We start from the raw sequence: 21,128 nt of genomic DNA, 5'->3' as shown, positions 1-21,128 counted from the left end.
GTCAACTGACAGATGTCACGCAGTGGGACACCGCGTCCCAATGCTGTAGTAGCCGCCGTCGCCCTGGTCGAATGGGTGCGCAATCCTAACGGAGGCTCCTTTGTAGCCAAAGATTAACAGGCTTGAATACACAAGACAACCAAGTTCTCTTGTGCACAGCCCGGCCTTTCTTGGCACCCATGTAGCCAACAAAGAGCTGGTCACCCACCCGGAATGGGTGTGTGGGGTCGAGGTAGAATGAAAGCGCACGTTTGGTCCAGACAGTGGAGCCTCACTTCCTCTCTAGAAGGGCGCGGAGGTGGAAGGAAAATGGGCAGAGAGACAGTTTGCCCCAGATGAAAGGCAGTGATTACTTTTGATAGAAAGGCGGGATGTGGCTGAAGCACAACCTTGTCCGGATGAACCACCAAGAAAGGAGGTTTACATGAAAGAGCCTGGAGCTCACTAACACGCCTAGCAGAGGTGAAAGGCACCAGGAAGACAGTGCTCAAAGTTAAGAACCATAAAGGACAGTTATGGAGAGGCTCAAAGGGAGCGCACAGTAAGTATGTGAGAAGCAGGTTCAAGTCCCGCTGAGGCATCACAAAAGGAGTAGGAGGGAAAAGGTGAGTAATGCTTTTGAGAAATCTATTGACTACAGGGGACTTGAAAAGAGAGGGCTGATCAGGCAGCCTGAGAAAGGCTGAAAGAGCAGAAAGGTAGCCCTTGATAGTGCCTAGAGCAGAGCCCTGCTGGGCCAATGAGAGAAGGAACAATAGGACCACAGGAAGAGGGGTAGAAAGGGGATCTACAGCTTTCGCTGTGCACCATGCCACAAACTTGTTACACTGACAGGCGTATACAGTTTTATTTGAGGGACGCCTGCCTGCCAGAATCACATTGCAGATTTTAGGAGGTAAGTCAATTGGAATCAACTGTCGCCGCTCAATCTCCACGCAAGGAGGTGGAGGCTGGACAGGTTCGGGTGGAGGACCGTCCCCTGGTGCTGCCCAGTCCGGTGCCACAAGAATGACATGGGCCCGATCGCGCCTGAACCTCTTCAGCACTCTGGGCAGAAGCGGTATAGGCGGAAAGGCGTATAACGGACCGCAACTCCACTCGCGACGAAAGCGCTGCCGAGCGAGGGCCACCTTGGAAACTCCAACGCGCAGAACTGCGGACATTGCGCGGTCTCTTTGGCGGCGGCGTTTCTCCCCACAGGTGAAAGAGACCTTGCACCACCTCCGAGTGAAGACGCCATTCGTGATCCATTATGCACAGACGGCTCAGTGCGTCCGCCTTGGCGTTCAAAGGACCTGCCAAGTGGTGAACCACCAGGAAAATGCCCTGATGTTCCAGCCATGTCCAGAGACGCAGAGCCTCTTGACATAGGGTCCACGACCCCACCAAACCTTGCTTGTTGCAGTACCACATGGCGGCGGTGTGGTCTGTGAACACCTGCACTACTCTCCCCTTGACAGAGGGAAGGATAGTTTTCAGTGCAAGTAGGATTGCCCTGAGCTCCAAAAGATTGATATGAAGCTTGAACTCCGCCTGAGACCAGAGACCACTGATCTCTGCCTCCCACATGTGGCTGCCCCATCCCAGGAGGGACGCATCCGTCACCACTGTGTGCTCCGCTTGGGGAAGGGAGAGGGACCTGTTGCTGACCCAACACTGGTCAGTGAACCACCACTGCAAGTTTTGTGCAGTGCCCTCCGAGATCTGGACGTAGCCAGACAGGTGTCCCTGATGCTGCGTCCACTGGAACCTCAGGTTCCACTGCAAAGCCCGCATATGCCATCTGGCATGATTGATCAGCAGGATGCAAAAGGCCATGAGGCCCAGCAGCCTCAGTGTCTTCCTGACCGAAACCCAGGACAAAGGCTGAAAGATCGGAATCATAGCCTGAGTGTCCTGGACACTCTGTTCGGGAGGACAAACCCGAAAGTGCGCCGAGTCCAGAACCGCTCCGATGAAGAGGAGCTTCTGAGAGGGAATCAGATGCAACTTCGGCACATTGATGGAGAACCCCAGCAAATGCAGGAGGTCTGTTGTAAGCTGGAGGTGGGAGACGACTGCCTGGGGCGAGCCAGCCTTCAACAACCAGTCGTCGAGATAGGGGAAGACTGAAACCCCTGATCTGCGCAGACGAGCTGCGACCACGTCCAGCACTTTTAGGGAACACCCGAGGGGCGCTGGTAAGGCCCAAAGGGGAGTCTGGTGAACTGAAACTGCTCGTGACCAGCCGTGAGCCGCGGGTAACGCCGGTGGGATGGCAGGACGTGAAAGTAGGCGTCCTGCAAGTGTAACGCTTCCATCCAGTCTTGCGGATCTAGGAAACGATTGACGTTCCGAAGGTCTAAAACACGCTCGATGGCCCCCTATGCCAAAGGTGCCGCAAATTCCTGTTTGCAAAGTGTCAAGTGATCCCCCGACATGCAGTGGTACTGACGTGGCAGAGCAGGAGGAGTAGTCTCGAAGGGGAGGAGTAGCCCCTTCGGACTGTTTACAGAACCCACCTGTGTAAAGTGATGGCGTGCCAGTGGGGGAGGTGACGGCGAATCCAGCCGACCCCTGGCGTGCGGTGGGCCTGAAACAGTGGACTGAAACAGCAGACTAGGAAGGTTCTGAGGCAGCGGTGGTAGGGGTGGCCGTTGACTGATCTGCCCGCTAGCCCTGGGACCCACCCTGCTGTTATACAAATTGCTCTGACCATGGAGGATGCAGGGTCAATAGCATAATGGATGGTGAACCCCGCCGCATCTTTGCCCTCGGCAATTGCTTGAGAGAGCACCTACCAAGCCTCCGCTAGACACTGTGGCAGCACCTGCGCCACCATGTCCCACACAGAGTTGGAATAGAGAGCCAAAAGGCCCTTGGAGAAGCAGAGCCCTGGACCACTAGACACTCTGGCAGAAGGTGCTGTGCGATGAAACTGGGGTTGCCTTGCATGCAAAAGGCGCCCTGTGTGACTTTTAAAGTGCGTTATTGAAGGGTAGTAGCAGCCCTGTAGAGCAGACCGCTGCTGAAGCACTGCAGTGAGGAGATTTGCCCTGATAGGCACTTTTGGGAATATGAGGTTAGGAGCCTCTCCTACGCCATATCACAGAATGAACCCACCACCTCTGTAGGTACGGAGGAGGGGGACAGTGTATCAGGTTGTGGAGATAATTCCAGCTTGCTGGGATCCTCCATATTATCAATCTAGCGTAGATCATCCTCACAGCGAGCTACGAGAAGGTCCTCAGACCCTTCCTAGAACCCTCCTTTGGTCAGGAATAGGAATTGGATGCAGGACAAGGCAGGTTCGATATAATCCGGCCCTGGAGGCAACGACGCCGAGGCCGGCGCCGATGCCGGATCCGAAGGCGGCACAGAGGCCAGAGCCGATGCCGGATCCGAAGGCGGCACCGTAGCCGGAGCCAATGCCGGATCCGAAGCCAGCGACGGTAGCAACGAGGCCAGAGCCAACAGCTCCACAGGGTATCTTGCCGGCGTAACCGGGGCCAAAGGCAGCAGCACGGGGGCAGAACCACCCAAGGGGTCCGCGGGGCTTAAAGGCGCTCCGGAGGGACCCGATGGGGGGAAAGAAATGGCCCATGGCCGACAGAAGTACCTGTACTTCTTCCGGAGGCACGTACGGTCCCCAACAATGCAGGTAAGCCGCAGGCAACAACGGAGGTCCCAAAGGAGCCACGGGGGAGTGACCGCCCGCCCCCTCCACCGAGTCCCGCGACTGGTGAGGGGTAGACGAAGAGCAATGCCGCTCTTCGACCTTTAATGGCGCCTGTGACTTACCTGTCCCCGATTCCGATGAACAATGGTGTCGGCTGCGCCAGCGATCCCTCGAGCCCCCACGTGAGTGGGACCTTGAGTGGCAGGGTACCGAATGCCGGGCCGCTAACAACTACCGGGAAATGCACAAGCAAGTCGTCTGCGCCATGGCCTGATAATCGGGGCATGTCTCGGGGAGATGGCGTGCCTCAAGCAGAAGAGACACACATTGAGCGGGTCCGTCACCGACATGGTCCGACGGCAGGCCCAACAGGACTTAAACCCGGGCATCCCCACTGCACCAAAAGTCAAATTGTCGACAAAAACAAGATGCAAGTCTCATAAACAAGTCAATTTTATTGACTAGGAGTACCACCCTCTCTCGGATCTGCGCTTGCTGGTGCGGAAAAAGAAAGAAGTGACATCAACGCACGTGGGCATGTCTGAGTAGCTCCGACAATGTCATCTCGGCGACTACGACGCCAACGACGTACACGGAACCGCACGACGATGCCTACCGACGCGCAGGGGTACTGCTGACGAAAACTTTCCAGATCCAGTCTGACGCCTGGGGATATTCTAAGGTAAGGAATCTATCACTAACGTGTCTCTTTCAGATAGTGAATTTGCATATAAGCAGCACCCCTTTGCATTAACGTTAGTTCCCGGTTTGAAACTTTCTGCGCCGTAAAATGGGGAGCATGAAGAACTGGAGGAACCACTGAGCAGATCTCTAGTTTTGGACCTTTTTCCACGGAAAAAAAAAAGAGGAGACACAAATGAGAGGGCAGTGAGCAATGGGGGATCAGACAGAGCATCCACCAGAAAGACTGTTCCCAAAGGTAATGGATACTTCATTTTGCTAATTCCTCACCTCTAGAACAGACACCAAAGCTGTACCTCCCAAAGGTGAAGGTTCTGTGGAGTGGGCTCAATCCCAAAATTCCTGCAGGACTACATAGGCGAAAAGCCCTTTCTTTCAGGTCTGGATGTCAAGGCAGTAGTTCTTCGACAACATGTGCATGGACACCCACGTAGCGGGCTGACAGATCTCAAGAACAAGCACTGCGCACACAAGCGCAGTGGTAGCAGTCTTGGCTCTAGTGGAATGAGACAATAAAAAGTTTCCCTTTGGGTTGACTCACAAACCAACTTTCATAAGGATCCTAATTTCCTAATTTCAGTCATTCATTCAAGAACCTAGCTCACATCAACAAGATAAAACATCGAAAAGTATATATAAACAGCTATTGATATATACTTTGAGGTTTTATCTTTGTGATATTAGCTAGATTCTTGGATGAATTACTGAAATCAGGATACTTATGAAAGTTGGTCTGTGAGTCAACCGAAAGGGAAACTTTTTATTGAATTATTGTTGAGTTCGGGGTATGGAGGGACTCGCGCTTCCTCTTTTGGATCTAGTGGAATGAGCCCTTTGTCCTTTCAGAGGCTGCATCTAGGGCAATGCATACTAGATCTTCATACAGAGCACTAGCCATCTTGACAAAGTCCTTTTCGGTACTGGTTTGCATTTTCTCCAGCCTATAAGTCCCCCAAAACCTGATGTCCACCCGATGGTCTTTGGTGTTTTTGATGTTAAAGTATAAGGCTCTTTTGGGGTCCAGCCGAAGGAGTCACTTCTAGTCTTTCGAGGGGTAGGGTGGAGCAAAGAACATAGGGAGGGTGATGGATTGCCCAAAGTGAAAAAGAGCCACACCTTATGAGAAAAAGGCTACTCTGGTACTCAACAACAGTCAACCCAGGAGTTGATCAGCACACACTAGTTCATGAGGTCAAAATTGCAATCAGACATTTACGATGAAATGTTTTAAGAAATCCTTTATTCTTTTAATCTCCACAAGGTAGCCAACGCGTTTCGTCCTTTTATAGGACTTCTTTAGGGCTATAAAAACATAGATAACATAAACACAGTTTTATTAGGTTGTAATTCTTTTAATGAGCAGATTGTATAATATAAAATGATTTTAAAACTGTTTGTTATCTATGTTTTTATCGCTCTGAAGAAGTCCTATAAAAGGACAAAACGCGTTGGCTACCTTGTGGCGATTAAAAGAATAAAGGATTTCATAAAAAAATTCCATTGTAAATGTCCGATTGCAATTTTGACCTCATGAACTAGTGTGTGCTGATCAACTCCTGGCTAATTGTTTGTGTGAATTTATTTCACGTTTGAGAAACTAAGAGGTCTTGTTTCGCCTGATCTTTGCACCACGCAAAAATAATTTCCCACTATAAGAATAGGTGCGGAATTCTGTCCAAGACCTCCTTTGTAAATTGTTTCCTCAACACCAGTTTGCCTGGAAAAAACGATGTAGGGCAGCTGCACAAAGACTGCCTGGAGATCACTCAAGCAACAAGCTGAAGAGACTGCAATGAGGAAACAGACACAATGAGCAGCTCTGCATTTGCTCGAAGGGGCTGCACATGAGGAAGTTAAGGACAAAATTCAGATTCCACAGTGAAAACAACAATGCTTTGGAAGGAAAGTGTCAAAAATTTAACAAACCGCGTTATTACAGTTGCTATAAACAAGAATGGTTGGTCCGGTACACTCGGAAAGGGCTCACAAATAACCTCTAATAGTGTCCACTGCCAGACCTTGCTGTGCCAAAGCCAAAACATACACACACATCCAATAGTTTAGCTTGCAAGGGGTCTGTGTGGAAGACTACACACCCAGCCAAATATTTGTCACAGCACCAAGCATAAATGGACTTAGTAGAAGGATGCTAGGACCGGAAGATGATATCCGCAACCTCGGGTGGTAGATCAAATGCAGTCAACTGCTGCTGCTCAATCTTCATGCATGATGGAGTAGATTGTGCAGCTTCAGGTGCAGAACCCTGTGCTGCAACAAAACATTCTCCACAAGAGAGACTGATAGGGGGACATATGCTCATGTCTGGAGGTTCTAGGTACTACACTATCCTGGCCCAATCCAGACCCAATAGGATGACTTGGGCCCAGTCCTTCCTGACCTTTTTCAGAACTCTGGGCAGGGGAGGCAGACATAGAAAGGCATACAAGAGTCCTTTGCTCCACTCTAGCTGGAAAGAGTCTCCTAGCAAGAGCTTGCTTCAAAATTCCAATGAGAAGACATTTTGACACTGCATTTTTGACGGTGATGACAAGATTCCGCCTGTGTTCTTTCAACCATCGAAAGGTGCTCTGCGCCACCTTGAGGTGCTCCAAAATTCATTACCCGCCAGGTGCTACTGGCTGAGCTTGCCCACTAGGCATTTAAAAATCCTGCAAGGTGGTTCACGATCAAGGAGAAGCCCTGATGCAGCATCAAACTCCAGAGGCACAGCGTCTCTGAACAAAGGACCCAGGACCCCAACTCCACCCTGCTTGTTGCAGTACCGTATGGAGGTGGTGTTGTCCGTGAGAACTTGCACCAGCCTCCCCTTGATGGACGTCAAGAAGGCCCTGAATGCCAGGCGAGTAGCCCTCAACTCCAACCGATGGATATGGAGTACGGTTTGCACTTGAGACCAGAACCCTCGGATTTTCACCTCTCCCAGATGACCTCCCAAACCCAGCAGAGAAACATTTGTGATGGCATCTGCTCTGGGTTGGGAAGGGAGAGGGGCGTGCTGCAGGTCAGGATGCATTTGAGCAGCCACCATTGCAAACCTTGTGCAGTCTCCACCGAAACCTGGATGACATCCTACAGGTTTCCAATGAGACTTCATATCCCTCTGCAGTCTGCATGTCGCCTGCTGAAGTGGACAACTAAGGGACATGAGGCTGAAACATCAGGATTATTGGCCCAATGTCCTGGACTCGTTGCGCAGAGGAAAGACCCTGAACTGCACTGCATCAAAGACAGCTCCTCTAAAAGGAAGGCTCTGAGAAGGAGTGAGGTGTGACTTCGGCTCATTAAGCAAGAAACCCAACAATATCAGGAATTTGCCATTGTCAGGAGGTGGTCTATGACTGGCTACGGCAGACCCGGCTTTAACAGTCAGTCGTCAAGGTAGGAGAAGACTGGCATCCCCAACCTCTAAAGTACGCCGACCTGTGCCATCAATTTTGTGAACACCAGAGGTGCCCTGTTGAGGCCAAAGGGGATCACAACAAACTGAAAATGCTCTTGGGTAACCTTCAACCGTGGGACTGAAGGACATGCACATGAAAGTACAAGTCCTGCAGGTTCAAAACTACTATTTTGGTGCCAGGATCGAGAGCAGACAGAACTTGGACCTGTGTGAGAATTTTGAATTTCCCCTTCCTCAGGAAGACGTTTAGAGAGTGAAGATCTAGAATACCATGAGGTCCTCTAACATTCTTCGGCACAAGGAAATAGAGGGAGTAACATCTCATACCTTTTTCTGAGTTCGGATACCCTCATAATGGCCCTTTTGGACAGTAAAGTTTGCACCTCTTGAACAAAGGATGTATAGCTGCTCCTCTGAAAGCTGTTCTGATGTCACCAGAAGCCAGGGAATGGAAGGGCATAACCTGTTGGACGATCTGGAGAATCCAAATATAAGATGTGATGAATTGCCATCCTTGGAGAAAATGTTTGATCCTGCAAACTAAAGCGGCTTGGGGGCTGATGTCGCAGGATAGGTGGACCAAGAAGAAAAATGTCTGTGGTGGCCTGTCCGATGTCTGCTTCATTCCGGTCCCTGGCCATAAAATGACTGGAATAGTTGGTGTGGGGTAGCAAGGCCTAGTGTGGTCTGTAGCCCCTGAAATACCCTCAGATGGAGCAAAACGGAGGCGGAAATGGATGAGCAGGAGCGGAAAGGCCCAAAGTATGGGCTGTGGCTCTACTTTCTTTAAAACGTGCATGGGTGGAATTAGGCTTTTCGACAGAAAGGCAGGATCCTTAAGGGATGGCTAAAAATTTGCCAAAATTCTGTGGATTGTATCCAGAATGTAGACAGAGTACAACACAATTGCCAAGGAATCAGTAGCATGCAGAGCATTGTGAATCATGGTGCATCCTGGTAATATTGAACAGTTTGATCCTAGGTGGTCCTGAACTCCTCTAGAACTGCCCGCAAGATCTCACTGGTCATACCCTAAAGGGTGTGCTTAAAACACCCTAAAAGTCAGCATGCACTGTCCGACTTAATGGCTAAGCTGACTGAAGAGAAAGGAATATGCTACTTACCAGTATGCATCTGTTCTTGGCATGTAGAGCTGCAGAGTCACACACTTAGGATAGCAGATCGCCATCTGGTGTTAGTCTCGGATGCTTGCAGGTTGTTGTTGTCTTCGGAAGAAGTCTTTGGTCACGAGATAGGTGACTCCTCCCTTGGACGACAGTGCGCATGGGCATCAACTCCATCGTTAGATTGTTTTTCGCCATGATGCCGAAACAATGGAGTTTGTAGAAAAGAGAGAGAGGTCCATGTGTGTTGTCCAAGTAAGACAATTCTGGAACAGATACAGGTCCCGTGGAGGTGGGTGGGCGTGTGTGACTCTGCAGCTCTACATGCCAAGAACAGATGCATACTGGTAAGTAGCATATTCCGTTCGAGGCATACGAGCTGCAGATCACACACTTAGGATAGACTATATAGCAGTATCTCCCCTAGCGGTGGCCAACAGTATCGGTTGCAGCAGTTTGAAATATAGTTTTAAGGACAGCCTGACCCACAGAAGCTTGCTGCTTTGCTTGCACGTCAACAACACAATAGTGTTTAGTGAAGGTGTGTGTTGTAGATCATGTGGCTGCCTTACAAATATCTTCTAGGGGAATGTTTCCTAAGAATGCCATGGAAGCCCCTATTTTCCGTGTGGAATGCACTCTAGGGGGAACCGTTAGTGTGCGTTTAGCCTTGTGGTAGCATATTTGGATACATTTAACTATCCACCTAGCTATCCCAGATTTGGAAATGGGGTTGCCTTTATGCGGTGGAGAGAAAGCAATGAACAATTGTTTTGTTTTGCGGAATGATTTGGTTCTGTCAATGTAGTAAAGAAGGGCTCTTTTGACGTCTAAGGAATGAAGAGCTCTTTGAGCTACCGAGTCGGGATTTGGGAAGAACACTGGTAGCTCTACTGATTGGTTAAGATAGAACGGAGATATGACTTTTGGAAGGAATTTCGGATTTGTTCTAAGAACCACTTTGTTACGGTGTAATTGTAAGAATGGTTCTTGTATGGTTAAAGCCTGGATTTCACTTACCCTTCTGAGGGATGCGATAGCGATAAGGAAAGCCACTTTCCATGTGAGGAACTGTAGTTCGCATTTATGCAGAGGTTCTAATGGGGGTCCCATGAGCCTTGTAAGAACAATGTTTAGATTCCACACTGGAGAGGGTGGTAATCTAGGAGGAATAATTCTTTTTAGTCCTTCCATGAAGGCTTTGATCGCAGGTACTCTAAAGAGTGACAAGTATCGTCTATTTTGTAAGTAGGCTGCTAATGCTGCTAGGTGGAGACGTATGGATGAGTATGCCAAATTACATCTTTGCAAGTGCATTAAGTAGCAAATGATGTCCTGTATGGATGCATCCAGTGGGTTTATATGATTGTTAGTGCAGTAAATGGCAAATCTTTTCCATTTTGCAGCGTAGCAGGCTCTAGTGGTAGGTCGTCTGGCCTCTCTTATAATATTCATGCAGTCTGGTGGTAGGTTGAGATAACCGAACTCTAAGACTTCAGGAGCCAGATTGCCAGGTTCAGTTGACCTGGATCTGGGTGTCTGATTTCTCCATGGTTCTGGGTTAATAAGGACGGGGAGAGATGCAGTTTTTGGTGGGGCACTAGCGAGAGTTCTAGTAGTATTGGGAACCACGGTTGGCGTGCCCATGTGGGAGCTACTAAGATCAGTTTGAGAGACTGTTGCCTGAGCTTGCGTACCACTAATGGAATGAGTGGGAGAGGCGGAAAAGCGTACGCAAATCTGCCTGACCAGTTCATCCATATTGCATTGCCCTTTGACTCGGGGTGGGGAATCCTGGCGGCGAAGGTTGGGCATTTTGCGTTTCCGTGTGTGGCGAACAGATCTATGTCTGGTTGGCCCCATTGTTGGAAAAAGGGTATTAGAACTTGGGGATGTAGTTCTCATTCGTGGATCTGTTGAGTCTGTCGACTTAACAGATCGGCAATCTGATTGTGAACCCCTAGAAGGTGTTCAGCAAGTAGGCATATTTTCTGGGGAATGGCCCATCTCCAAATGTTCTGTGCGAGCTGGGACAGCTGGAGAGAATGTGTGCCTCCTTGTTTCTGTATGTAATACATGGCTGTCATGTTGTCTGTCCGAATGAGGACAGTTTTGTTGGAGATGTAGTTGGAATGATTTTAGTGCTAGGAACACTGCTAGCAGTTCCAGGTAATTGATATGGAGCATTTTTCGTTGAGTGGTCCATTTGCCCCGAGTGGTGTGGCCGAGGAGGTGGGCTCCCCATCCTGTGAGCGATGTGTCCGTTGTCAGCACTATCTGTGGAAGAGACTCTAGGAACGGCCCCCTTTGGAGAGGTTTGTTATGTTCCACCATTTGAGAGAGCGATGTGTGCGGCTGTCCACCAACACCAGATCCGTAAGTTGTCCGTGAGCCTGGTTCCGCTGACGTGCTAGACATTCTTGCAAGGGGCGCATTTGAAGTGTGGCATAAGGCACAATGAAGATGCATGACGCCATCATGCCTATGAGTTGCATGAACACTCTTGCTGGAAGAGAGTGTTGGATTTGGAATTTTGCGATAAGAGCTTGCATATTGGCTATCCTGGCTGGATAGGGATATGCTAGGGCTGTGGAGGTGTTTTTTGTGGCTCCTAGATACTGATGTATGTGAGCAGGTTGGAGGTGAGATTTGGGATAGTTTATTGTGAATCCCAAGTTGTGTAAAATTTGGATAGTTTGGTGAGTGTGTAAGACACACTTGTTGAATGACTTGGCTTTTATTAACCAGTCGTCTAGATACGGGAAGACATGAATTTGTTGCCGTCTGAGATGTGCTGCTACTACTGCTAGACATTTTGTGAATACTCTGGGTGCGGTTGTTACCCCGAATGGGAGGACTGTAAACTGGTAGTGTTGTCCGTCCACCACAAACCTTAAATACCTCCTGTGGGCAGGATGTATGGGAATGTGGAAGTAGGTGTCCTTGAGATCTAGGGCCTCATGTAGGTAGCCAAATACCGGTCGGTAACGGCCGATTTTCTGTAATTATACCGTTACCGATCGGTATTTTGGCTTTTGAGATGTAGGGGGCTCATTTCTGTATTCGGTAATTTACTGAATCGGTAAAATTACCGAATCGGTAATTTTACCGATTCGGTAAATTCCGAATACAGAAATGAGATGTAGGGGGAGTGTGTGGGTGTTGTTTGGAGTCGGTATTTACCACCAACTAATAGTTGGTGGTAAATAATGAATGGATGTGTGAAAGCATTTCATAGCGCTTAGAAGTGTGCAATGTGGCAGACATACATGCCCTTAGGGCATGTATGTGTGCCGCATGTGCACACATGGCCGAATCACCGAATCACCCTGCCACCCTTGCATGTGTTCCCCCCATTACCGAATCGGTATTTACCGATTCGGTAATGAGGCATACCTTCCCATCAATGGGAAGGTATGCCTCATTACCGAATCGGTAAATACCGATTCGGTAATTACCGAATTTTACCGAATCGGTAATATATACCGACTCATTACCTACATAGCATTTACCACTTCATAAATACCGAATCGGTATGATTCGGTATTTATGAAGTGGTGAATGCAAGCCCACCTACATAAGGCCCTTAGTGTGGTAAGGAAATCGCCTTGTTGCAGTAGTGGGAGCACTTGTTGAAGAGTGATCATATGGAAATGATCTGAGTTGATATACAGATTTAGGGGTCTGAGGTCGAGTATTGGTCTTAGAGTTCCGTCCTTTTTGGGGATTAGGAAGTAGAGTGAATATACCCCTGTACCCTGATGTTCTAAGGGAACTGGTTCTATTGCGTGCTTTTGAAGCAATGAGAGAACCTCTTGTTTGAGGAGTGTAAGATAGTCTTGTGACATGGAACGCTGTTTGGGTGGTATGTGGGGGGGGGGGGGGGAAGGGGGGGGGGTGTAGTTGTGAGTTCCAGACAGTAACCATACTGGATAATTTGTTTGACCCACTTGTCTGTTGTGATGGAGTTCCAGACCAGACAGGTAGGAACTGTGTTATTCTTCCCCTGACCGGAGTGGAATGGTCTGGGGGGAGTGGAGAAAAGTCACTGTTTTGTGGCAGGGGAGGAGCAAGTGTTATCATTACCTCGACCTCGCCCCTTGTTGTTTCCTCTGTATCCGCCTCTAAAATATCCTCTACTGGGGGATGTGTGTGTGGCGGTTTTGAATGTAGAGGAGGTGTCCGTTCCAATATTTTTGGAGGCTCCTCTATAGAAGGAGCACCGAAAGGAGCCACGTGGTTGGGGAGATGGTAATGCTCCCATGGACTTAGCTGTCTCTGTGTCCTTTTTCATTTTTTCAAGGGCAGCGTCTACTGCTGGCCCAAAGAGCTGTTCCTGATTGAATGGCTGACTAAGTATGGTAGTTTGTACCTCTGGCTTAAAGCTTGAGATGCGTAGCCATGCATGTCGTCGAAGGAGCACACTTGTGTTAATTGCTCTAGAGGCGGTGTCTGTGGCGTCAAGTGCATTTTTAATTGCTGCATTTGAAATGAGCTTTCCCTCCTGAATGAGGTCATTTGCCTGGGTTTTGTATTGGTCTGGCAGATGTTGTAAGAGAGTCTCTAATTGATCGTAGTGGGCCCTGTCATAGCGTGCTAGTAGGGCTTGGGTGTTGGCAATACGCCAGTGATTAGCGGCTTGTGCTGCTACTCTTTTGCCAGAGGCTTCTAATAGTTTGGATTCTTTGTCTGGGGGTGGTGTATCTCCTGTGGTTTGGGAGTTGGCACGTTTCCGAGCATTGGAAACGACCAAAAAATCCAAAGGGAGTTGGCCCTTGATGTAGTTAGGATCTTCAGGAGCAGGCCTATATTTCTATTCAATCCGTGGGTTGAGAACCCTGGCACGAATGGGGTCTTTAAAGATTTCGGGGGCGTGTTTTATGACTCCTTTAATCATGGGCAGAATTTGTACAGACTTTTGAGATTGTTCGAAAGTGTCTAATAGGAAGTCTTCCTCTGGTGCGTCTGAGTGCATTGTGACGCCGTGGTATATTGCTGCTCTATTTAATAACTGTCCAAACCCCAGGTGATCGTCAGGAGGCAATGGTTTTGAGGGATATGGCTGGTAAGGGGAATGCCCAATCATCCAGTGGTGAGGTGTCTGGATCCGTGAACGGATCATTAGGATCACCCCCATCATAATCATCCTGTGGTGGTGGTATATGAGATGGAGAGGGTATAGGTAATGGTGCTGTAGGCAGAGGGGGTGGGATAGGAGGCAGTATAGGAGAGGAAGGAGGGATAGGAGATGTTGAAGAATCCTTCCTATTTACAGGAACTGGGGCAGGTGGTGTGTCCAGCTTCCGTTTTTTTACATGGCACCGCGGTGACATGTCCAGTCTTGCGGTTGATATAGATCTTTTTCTTCCTTGGGTCTGGATGAAAAAGTTCTTGTTCTTCAGGAACAGTCTTTGGTACCGATTGTTTTCGGTTCCGATCGAGGTTGTGGTTGATCGGTAGCTTGTTTGGCTTTAGGAGGCGTATGAGAGTCCTTAGCCGGTGGTTTCGGTACCGATGATGGTTTTGGTGCCGATGTGGTTTTCGGAGCTGAAGGTGTATCTGTGGGCTTGGGAACCTTCGGTGCCGGTGTGTCTATTGGCCTTGGTGTTTTCGGGGCCGAGGGCTTTGGAGCCGATTTCGGTGCCGAGTGGTCTTTTGTCTTTGGTGCCGATGGTGCCGGTTGGACACTGACATGCGGTTTGCTCGGTCCCGAGCTACCAGAAGGCTTATGTTTCTTCGGAGCAGAGCCCGGAGGCGGGGCTTCTGAAGGATGTTTTCGGTCTCGACTGGGGCCAGCAGGCAAAGTCTTCACCAATGCCTTTGGTTTTGGTGGGGTTGGGGCAGGGGCAGTAGTACTCACACGTTGGCCAGGAGTGATGCGGTCGTCTGCTTGGGAAATTATTTGCAAATCTTTGGAATCTTCTTCCGGGACATCGGGGCCTTCATCAAAGATGTCCTCTGGTTCCCGAGCTGGTCTATGTGCCATGATGTGGCGTCGAGCCCTTCGATCCCGAATGGTCTTTTTGGATCGAAAGGATGCGCAGGCTGGACAGCTGGACTCGTCGTGTTCCGGTGATAGGCACAGGTTGCATACTTTGTGGTGGTCACTGTGCGGAAATTTTGCTCCACACTGGGGGATATTTTTTGAACGGCGTCCTTTCCATGAGCCGTAGGCCTCACGGCGTGGATAGGCCCAGCGGCCCGCGTCGACGTCCGGAATCGAGCCGATGTAATCGATGTCGAGGATGAAGGGGTTTCGATGTTTTGTTGTGAAGTTTTTCGCTTCGAAAAGCTTGGAATTGATATTTCCAACCGGAGCGGAAAAGTTGCATCCGAACCCAAAGGCAGAAAAAAACAATCTAACGATGGAGTTGATGCCCATGCGCACTGTCGTCCAAGGGAGGAGTCACCTATCTCCTGACCAAAGACTTCTTCCGAAGAAAACAAGAACCTGCAAGCATCCGAGCCCAACAACAGATGGCGATCTACTATCCTAAGTGTGTGATCTGCAGCTCATATGCCTCAAACATTAGATTCCCAAATACCTCAACCCATTTCAGCTTCCTATCAGGAAAGGTCAAGTGAATTGCATCAGGATTCATTTTTCTGGTGGAAGCCTGACCCATAAAACTCTCAGGAGTAGGGTGCTATATAAGGAAATCCAGGGTGCCTGGCGCAGGTCTGTGGCGTCTGGTGACCTGCTTGTTCACCGACGGGCAACAACAAGGCTTAGACCAACTGCCCATAAGTGTCAGTAAGGGTTTCACTGAATGGAATTAAGGGCTCCACTGAAAGGATTCAAGTGCTCAGTTGAGGCTGGTCCAGTGTGCAAAACCACAGTGAGGACATTTATTTTGACTTCAACAGAAGGCAGTTGTACTACCAGAGCCAGCTGGTGTTATTTAAAAGTGGTGAGGAATAATCCTTGGCTCGATTTCAAGCGAGTGAGTCAGACTTCTTGGCAGGTTCAGGGGAGGGTTTGCTTGCACTCAGTCTTACTTCCCTTACTGACGGTCTCATTCGTTTTCTCTCTTTCTTATATGCACTCACTTTTACTTACTCTGACTCAGTCTCACTCTCTCACTGAGTTATGCAGTCTCACTCTGATCCACTCAGTCCCCATTGTGACCAACTAAGTCTCACCGACTTACACTACGTCACTTATTCTCACTCTGACCCAGTCAGTCCCACTGACATACGTAGCGCCACTCAGTCTCCCTCTGACGAACCCTGTCTCATTAACTTATGCAGTCTCACTCATTTCCACTCTGACCCACTCAGTCTCACTGGCTTGAGCAGTCTCACTCAGTCCCCCTATAACTCAGTCCAACGCTGACCCACTCAGTCTAAATGGCTTACGCAGTTTCACTCATTATCACTCAGACCCTAGTTCCAATAACTAACACAGTCCAACTCCGACCCACTCAATTCTACTGACTCATGTAGTCAGCCTGACTCAATATCACTGATTTTCACTCTGACTCTACCAGTTGCGCTGACTAAGTCTTACACACAGCTATGCTCAGTTAATTCACTCGACCTCATTCTGACTCACTCTTTCACTGACTCGGTTTCATTTTTACACCCACATAGACCCACACACATGCTCACACATACATACACTCTGTCTCACATACCCTTTCACCCATGCCCACACAAATGTAAAAGTACATTTTTTTTTACTGCGTGTGCATTTCCTGACTGGACTCCTGTTCCTTTCTACTTATAGAGCTGTAGCAAAAATCTGAAACCTCGAACCTTCACAATTGCATTTACCAGATTTTAGTCTCTGCTCATTCACCCCATCTTTTCCCAGCTCTGTGAAAAACTGTGAAAGAGTGATGTGAAAGGATGATTGGTGTGTAGCAAGAGGGTTTGAAGGGTTTACACCTTTGGGTGTTAAACTTCAGCACGTCACAGAAGGGCCAGGGCTGGGGGTATCTTGCATTAGAAATCCTCAGGTTAATAACCTATTCACTCATGCTATGATAATCACAGGCCAGAAAACAAGGACGGCGTACCTCTGAACCTCTTAGGAAAGAACCGCACTGTGTAGGACCAAGATCTCAGCTGCTCATCTAACTACCAAAGTAAAGGAAGAGCACTCTTCCATTAGGGGTTCCAATAAGCAAAATGAACCCTGTAGGACGGACAGTATCAAACCCAGTGGTCTCATGGCCTTATGTAAGTCCATTTATAAACTATTATCATGATGATGCGTCAAATCATGTCCATCATCACCACTAAAATCTCCAGATGGAGATCCAAACTCTGGTCACAATCAGATCCAAAAAGATGATAGAGCCTTTGAGTACGGCTACGAGGTAGCAGGAAAGTATTATATAAGCTAGACTGTATGAGGAGTGGGTAAACTGGATTGGTATCAAAGTGCAACCCGGATCAGGGCTGAGACAGATTCAGCTCGAAGTTGGACATCAGAGTTGGAACCGGATCAATGTCTGTTGGTGGCGACTTCAGGATTGATGTAGGTTTCGGAGCTGGAATGGAAGTCAACTCTGGAAATGGTGAGGACCCTGAGGAATGCTCTAGGGGTCCAGATTGCGCCAAGGACAGATCCATCATCGGTAATCTGACTAGTAGCTGCCTATGGATCCCTTGGCCTAAAGATGTAACAGTTAGAGCCAGAAGAACTCCGCCTTAAAGGCCTCTCAACATGCCGCAGTGTCATCAAAGGCCCAAAGAATTCTGTGTGAATCTGGACCTGTTGCTGTATCTCCTCCTCAAACAGGGATCAGCCGTGGAATTGATTGACAATTTGATACCCTTGCAGCTCCTCTTTAGACAGAGATGGGGTTGAGTACCGCTTTGACAACTTATGCTTATTCTTCAACTTAGACATTGACTTAGTGATAAACTTTGACCTCGAGTAAGACTTGTTGCGGCAGTGGCCTGGAGAGTGAGAGTCGTGTGAAGGCCTGACTTCTTTCGGTGTTCGGTAACATACAGCTTTGCTTCATGTTCTCAGATTGCATCTGGTGCATGGAGGCATAATCTTTACAGAAGTCGCGGATTATGCTTCAAACAACAAAGACTAACCTCATGAAGGCCCGTTAGCGACATCTGTTTACAATATTTGAGGAATAATCTGAACCCTGTTATCTTCGATTGGGACACAGCACACTGGAATTCCATTTGGGGAAAATCAACAACCAATGAAAAAGAGAGCAGATCTCCGGTTCCGCATTCAAAAGCATTGAAAGAAAGGAACACGTAGGGGCAATGCTTATAAGCAGGTCAGCTCGGCCAATGCGGAGCAGCTCGGTGCTACCAAGCAGCACACAGGAGAACTGCTGTGAAAAACTTCCAGATCCAATCTGGGGCCTGGGAAATATTGTAAAGGTGAAGAATCTGCAGTCAGAAGTAGATATAAAAAGACTAATGTAAGAATGCAAGATGGAGAAGTATGTTTATATTGCCAATAAGATGAAAACCCAAAATACAGTGAACATTTTCTTCAGATCAATTCCAGCTCTACAAATTGAGCACTCCTTAAATGTTGAAAACAAAATTGTAGATGATTTTCAGATGTGCATAAAAAGTTAAGTCTTCAAATGGCAAATGCTACTTACCAGTATGCATCTGTTCTTGGCATGTAGAGCTGCAGATCCATACACTAAGCAGAGATCGCCATCTGGTGTTGGGCCTGGATGTTTGCACTTGTTTTTGTCTTGGAAAAGTCTTTGGAAGTCACGAGATAGGTGACTCCTCCTTTGGATGATAGTGCGCATGGGCATCGGCTCCATCTTCAGATTGTTTTTCGCCAGCAGGGAAATGATGGAGTTTTGTAAGAAACAGATAAGATGCCAGAGTATGCTGCATCTAAATAAGATAATACTGGAACAGATAAAGGTGGGTGGGCGTGTGTGGATCTGCAGCTCTACATGCCAAGAACAGATGCATACTGGTAAGTAGCATTTGCCGTTCGAAGCATATGAGCTGCAGATCACACACTAAGCATAGATTGTATAGCAGTACCCTTCCTTAGCGGCGACCACCAGTATCTGTTGCAGTTGTTTGTAATAATGTTTTGAGTACAGCCTGGCCCACACTAGCTTGTTTTGTTTGCACATCTACACAATAGTGCTTTGTGAATGTGTGCGGTGTAGACCATGTAGCTGCTTTGCAGATGTCATGTAAGGGAATGTTCCCTAAAAATGCCATTGAAGCCCCTATCTTTCAGGTAGAGTGGGCTTTAGGGGGAACTGACAATGTTCGTTTTGCTTTGTGATAGCAACTCTGTATGCATTTGACAATCCACCTTGCTATCCCAGATTTTGATATGGGGTTGCCTTTATGTGGTGGTGAGAAACATACGAAAAGCTGTTTTGTCTCGCGAAAAGGTTTTGTTCTCTCAATGTAATAAAGCAGTGCTCTTTTGACATCCAGAGTGTGGAGAGCTCTTTCTGCGACGGTTTGTGGTTGCGAGAAGAAAACTAGCAACTCTACAGACTGATTGAGGTGGAAGGGAGAAATAACTTTAGGGAGGAATGTAGGATTAGTTCTGAGAACAACCTTATTATGATGTATTTGTAAGAAAGGTTCCTGAATGGTTACTTGGAGCTCACTAACTCTTCCAAGAGAAGTGATGGCCACTAAAAAAGCAACCTTCCATGTTAAAAACTGTAGCTCACATGTATCTTGAGGTTCAAATTGAGGACCCATTAGTCTTGTGAGAACTATGTTTAAATTCCACACAGGTGAGGGTGGTACTGTGGGAGGAATTATTATTTTGAGGCCTTCCATAAATGCTTTCATGGCAGGTACTCTGAAAAGTGATAAGTGTTGCCTATTTTGTAAATAGGCCGCTATGGCAGCGAGGTGCAACCTAATAGATATACAAGCCAAATTACACCTTTGGAGATGTAGTAGGTAACCTATGATGCGTTGGATAGACACATCTAGGGGATTAATGGTGTTGTTATGATAAATCTTTTATGCTTGGCTGCATAGCAGGCCATAGTGGTGGGACGTCTAGACTCCTTAATAACGTTCATACAGTCAGGGGAATTCTAAGACCTCAGGAGCCAGATTGCAAGGTTGAGCTGAGCTGGGCCGGGTGTCTGATCTCTCCACGGTTCTGAGGCGTGGGGAGAGGTGCAGTTTTTGGTGCGGATCCACAGAGACTTCTAGTAATGTGGTGTACCACGGTTGTCCGGCCCAAGTTGGAACAACTAGAATGAGAGTTAGTGAGTGTTGCTGTAGCTTTCGCACCACCAATGGAATGAGTGGGAGAGGCAGAAAAGCGTACGAAAATCTGCCTGACCAATTCATCGATATCGCATTGCCTTTGGACAATGGGTGTGAGAATCTGGCGGCGAAGCATATTTGAAAAAATGGTTGAAGAACTTGCGGATGAAGTTCCCACTCATGAATCTGTTGCGTTTGACGGCTTAACAGGTCAGCTATGTTGTTTTGGACTCCCGGGACATGTTGGGCTAGGAGAAAAATGTTCTGCGGTATAGCCCATCTCCATATGTTTTGTGCTAGATGAGAGAGCTGAACAGAATGTGTTCTGCCTTGTTTCTGTATGTAATATATGGCTGTCATGTTGTCCGTGCAGACTAGGACAGACTTGCCTGATATTGGATTTGGAATGCCTTTAGGGCTAGAAATATGGCTAGTAACTCCAGGTGGTTGATGTGGAGTAATTTCTGTTGAGGAGTTCACCTGCCCTGCATGGTGTGATGTAAAAGATGAGCTCCCCAGCCGGAAAGCGATGCGTCCGCTGTCAGGACAATTTGTGGAACTGGCTCTAGGAATGGTCGCCCTTTGGAAAGGTTTTTGGTGTTCCACCATTGCAGAGAGGTGAGTGCGACCGTCTACCAACACCAGATCTGTTAACTGACCTTGAGCCTGGTTCCATTGGCGTGCTAGGCACTCTTGGAGAGGACGCATCTGGAGTCTTGCGTGAGACACTATGATTATGCAAGAGGCCATCATCCCTATGAGTTGCATGAACACTCGAGCTGGAAGGGAGTGTTGAGGCTGAAATTTGGTTATGAGGGCTTGCATGCTTGCTATCCGGGCTGGACTGGGATAAGCAAGCGCTTTTGAGGCGTCTATTGTGGCCTCTAGGTACTGTTGTATGTGGGACAGTTGTAGATAAGACTTTGCGTGGTTTACTGTGAACCCTAAGTCGTGGAGTAGTTGAATTGTGGAAATATGGATTTTTCTGGTCAGTTATGTCCCCTATCTTGGACCC

At 48.1% G+C, this 21,128-nt stretch overlaps 1 protein-coding gene across 5 annotated transcripts in view; it reads right to left on the bottom strand.

The window, feature by feature from the left end:
* Positions 1-21,128, bottom strand: part of DNAJC13 (DnaJ heat shock protein family (Hsp40) member C13) — a 1,667,846-nt gene that overhangs the window by 763,402 nt on the left and 883,316 nt on the right. The gene's annotated exons all lie outside the window — the stretch shown is intronic.

Source organism: Triturus cristatus, chromosome 10, assembly GCF_964204655.1.
Source record: "Triturus cristatus chromosome 10, aTriCri1.1, whole genome shotgun sequence".
NCBI lineage: Eukaryota > Metazoa > Chordata > Amphibia > Caudata > Salamandridae > Triturus > Triturus cristatus.
This window is presented reverse-complemented; position numbering and strand designations above follow the sequence as displayed.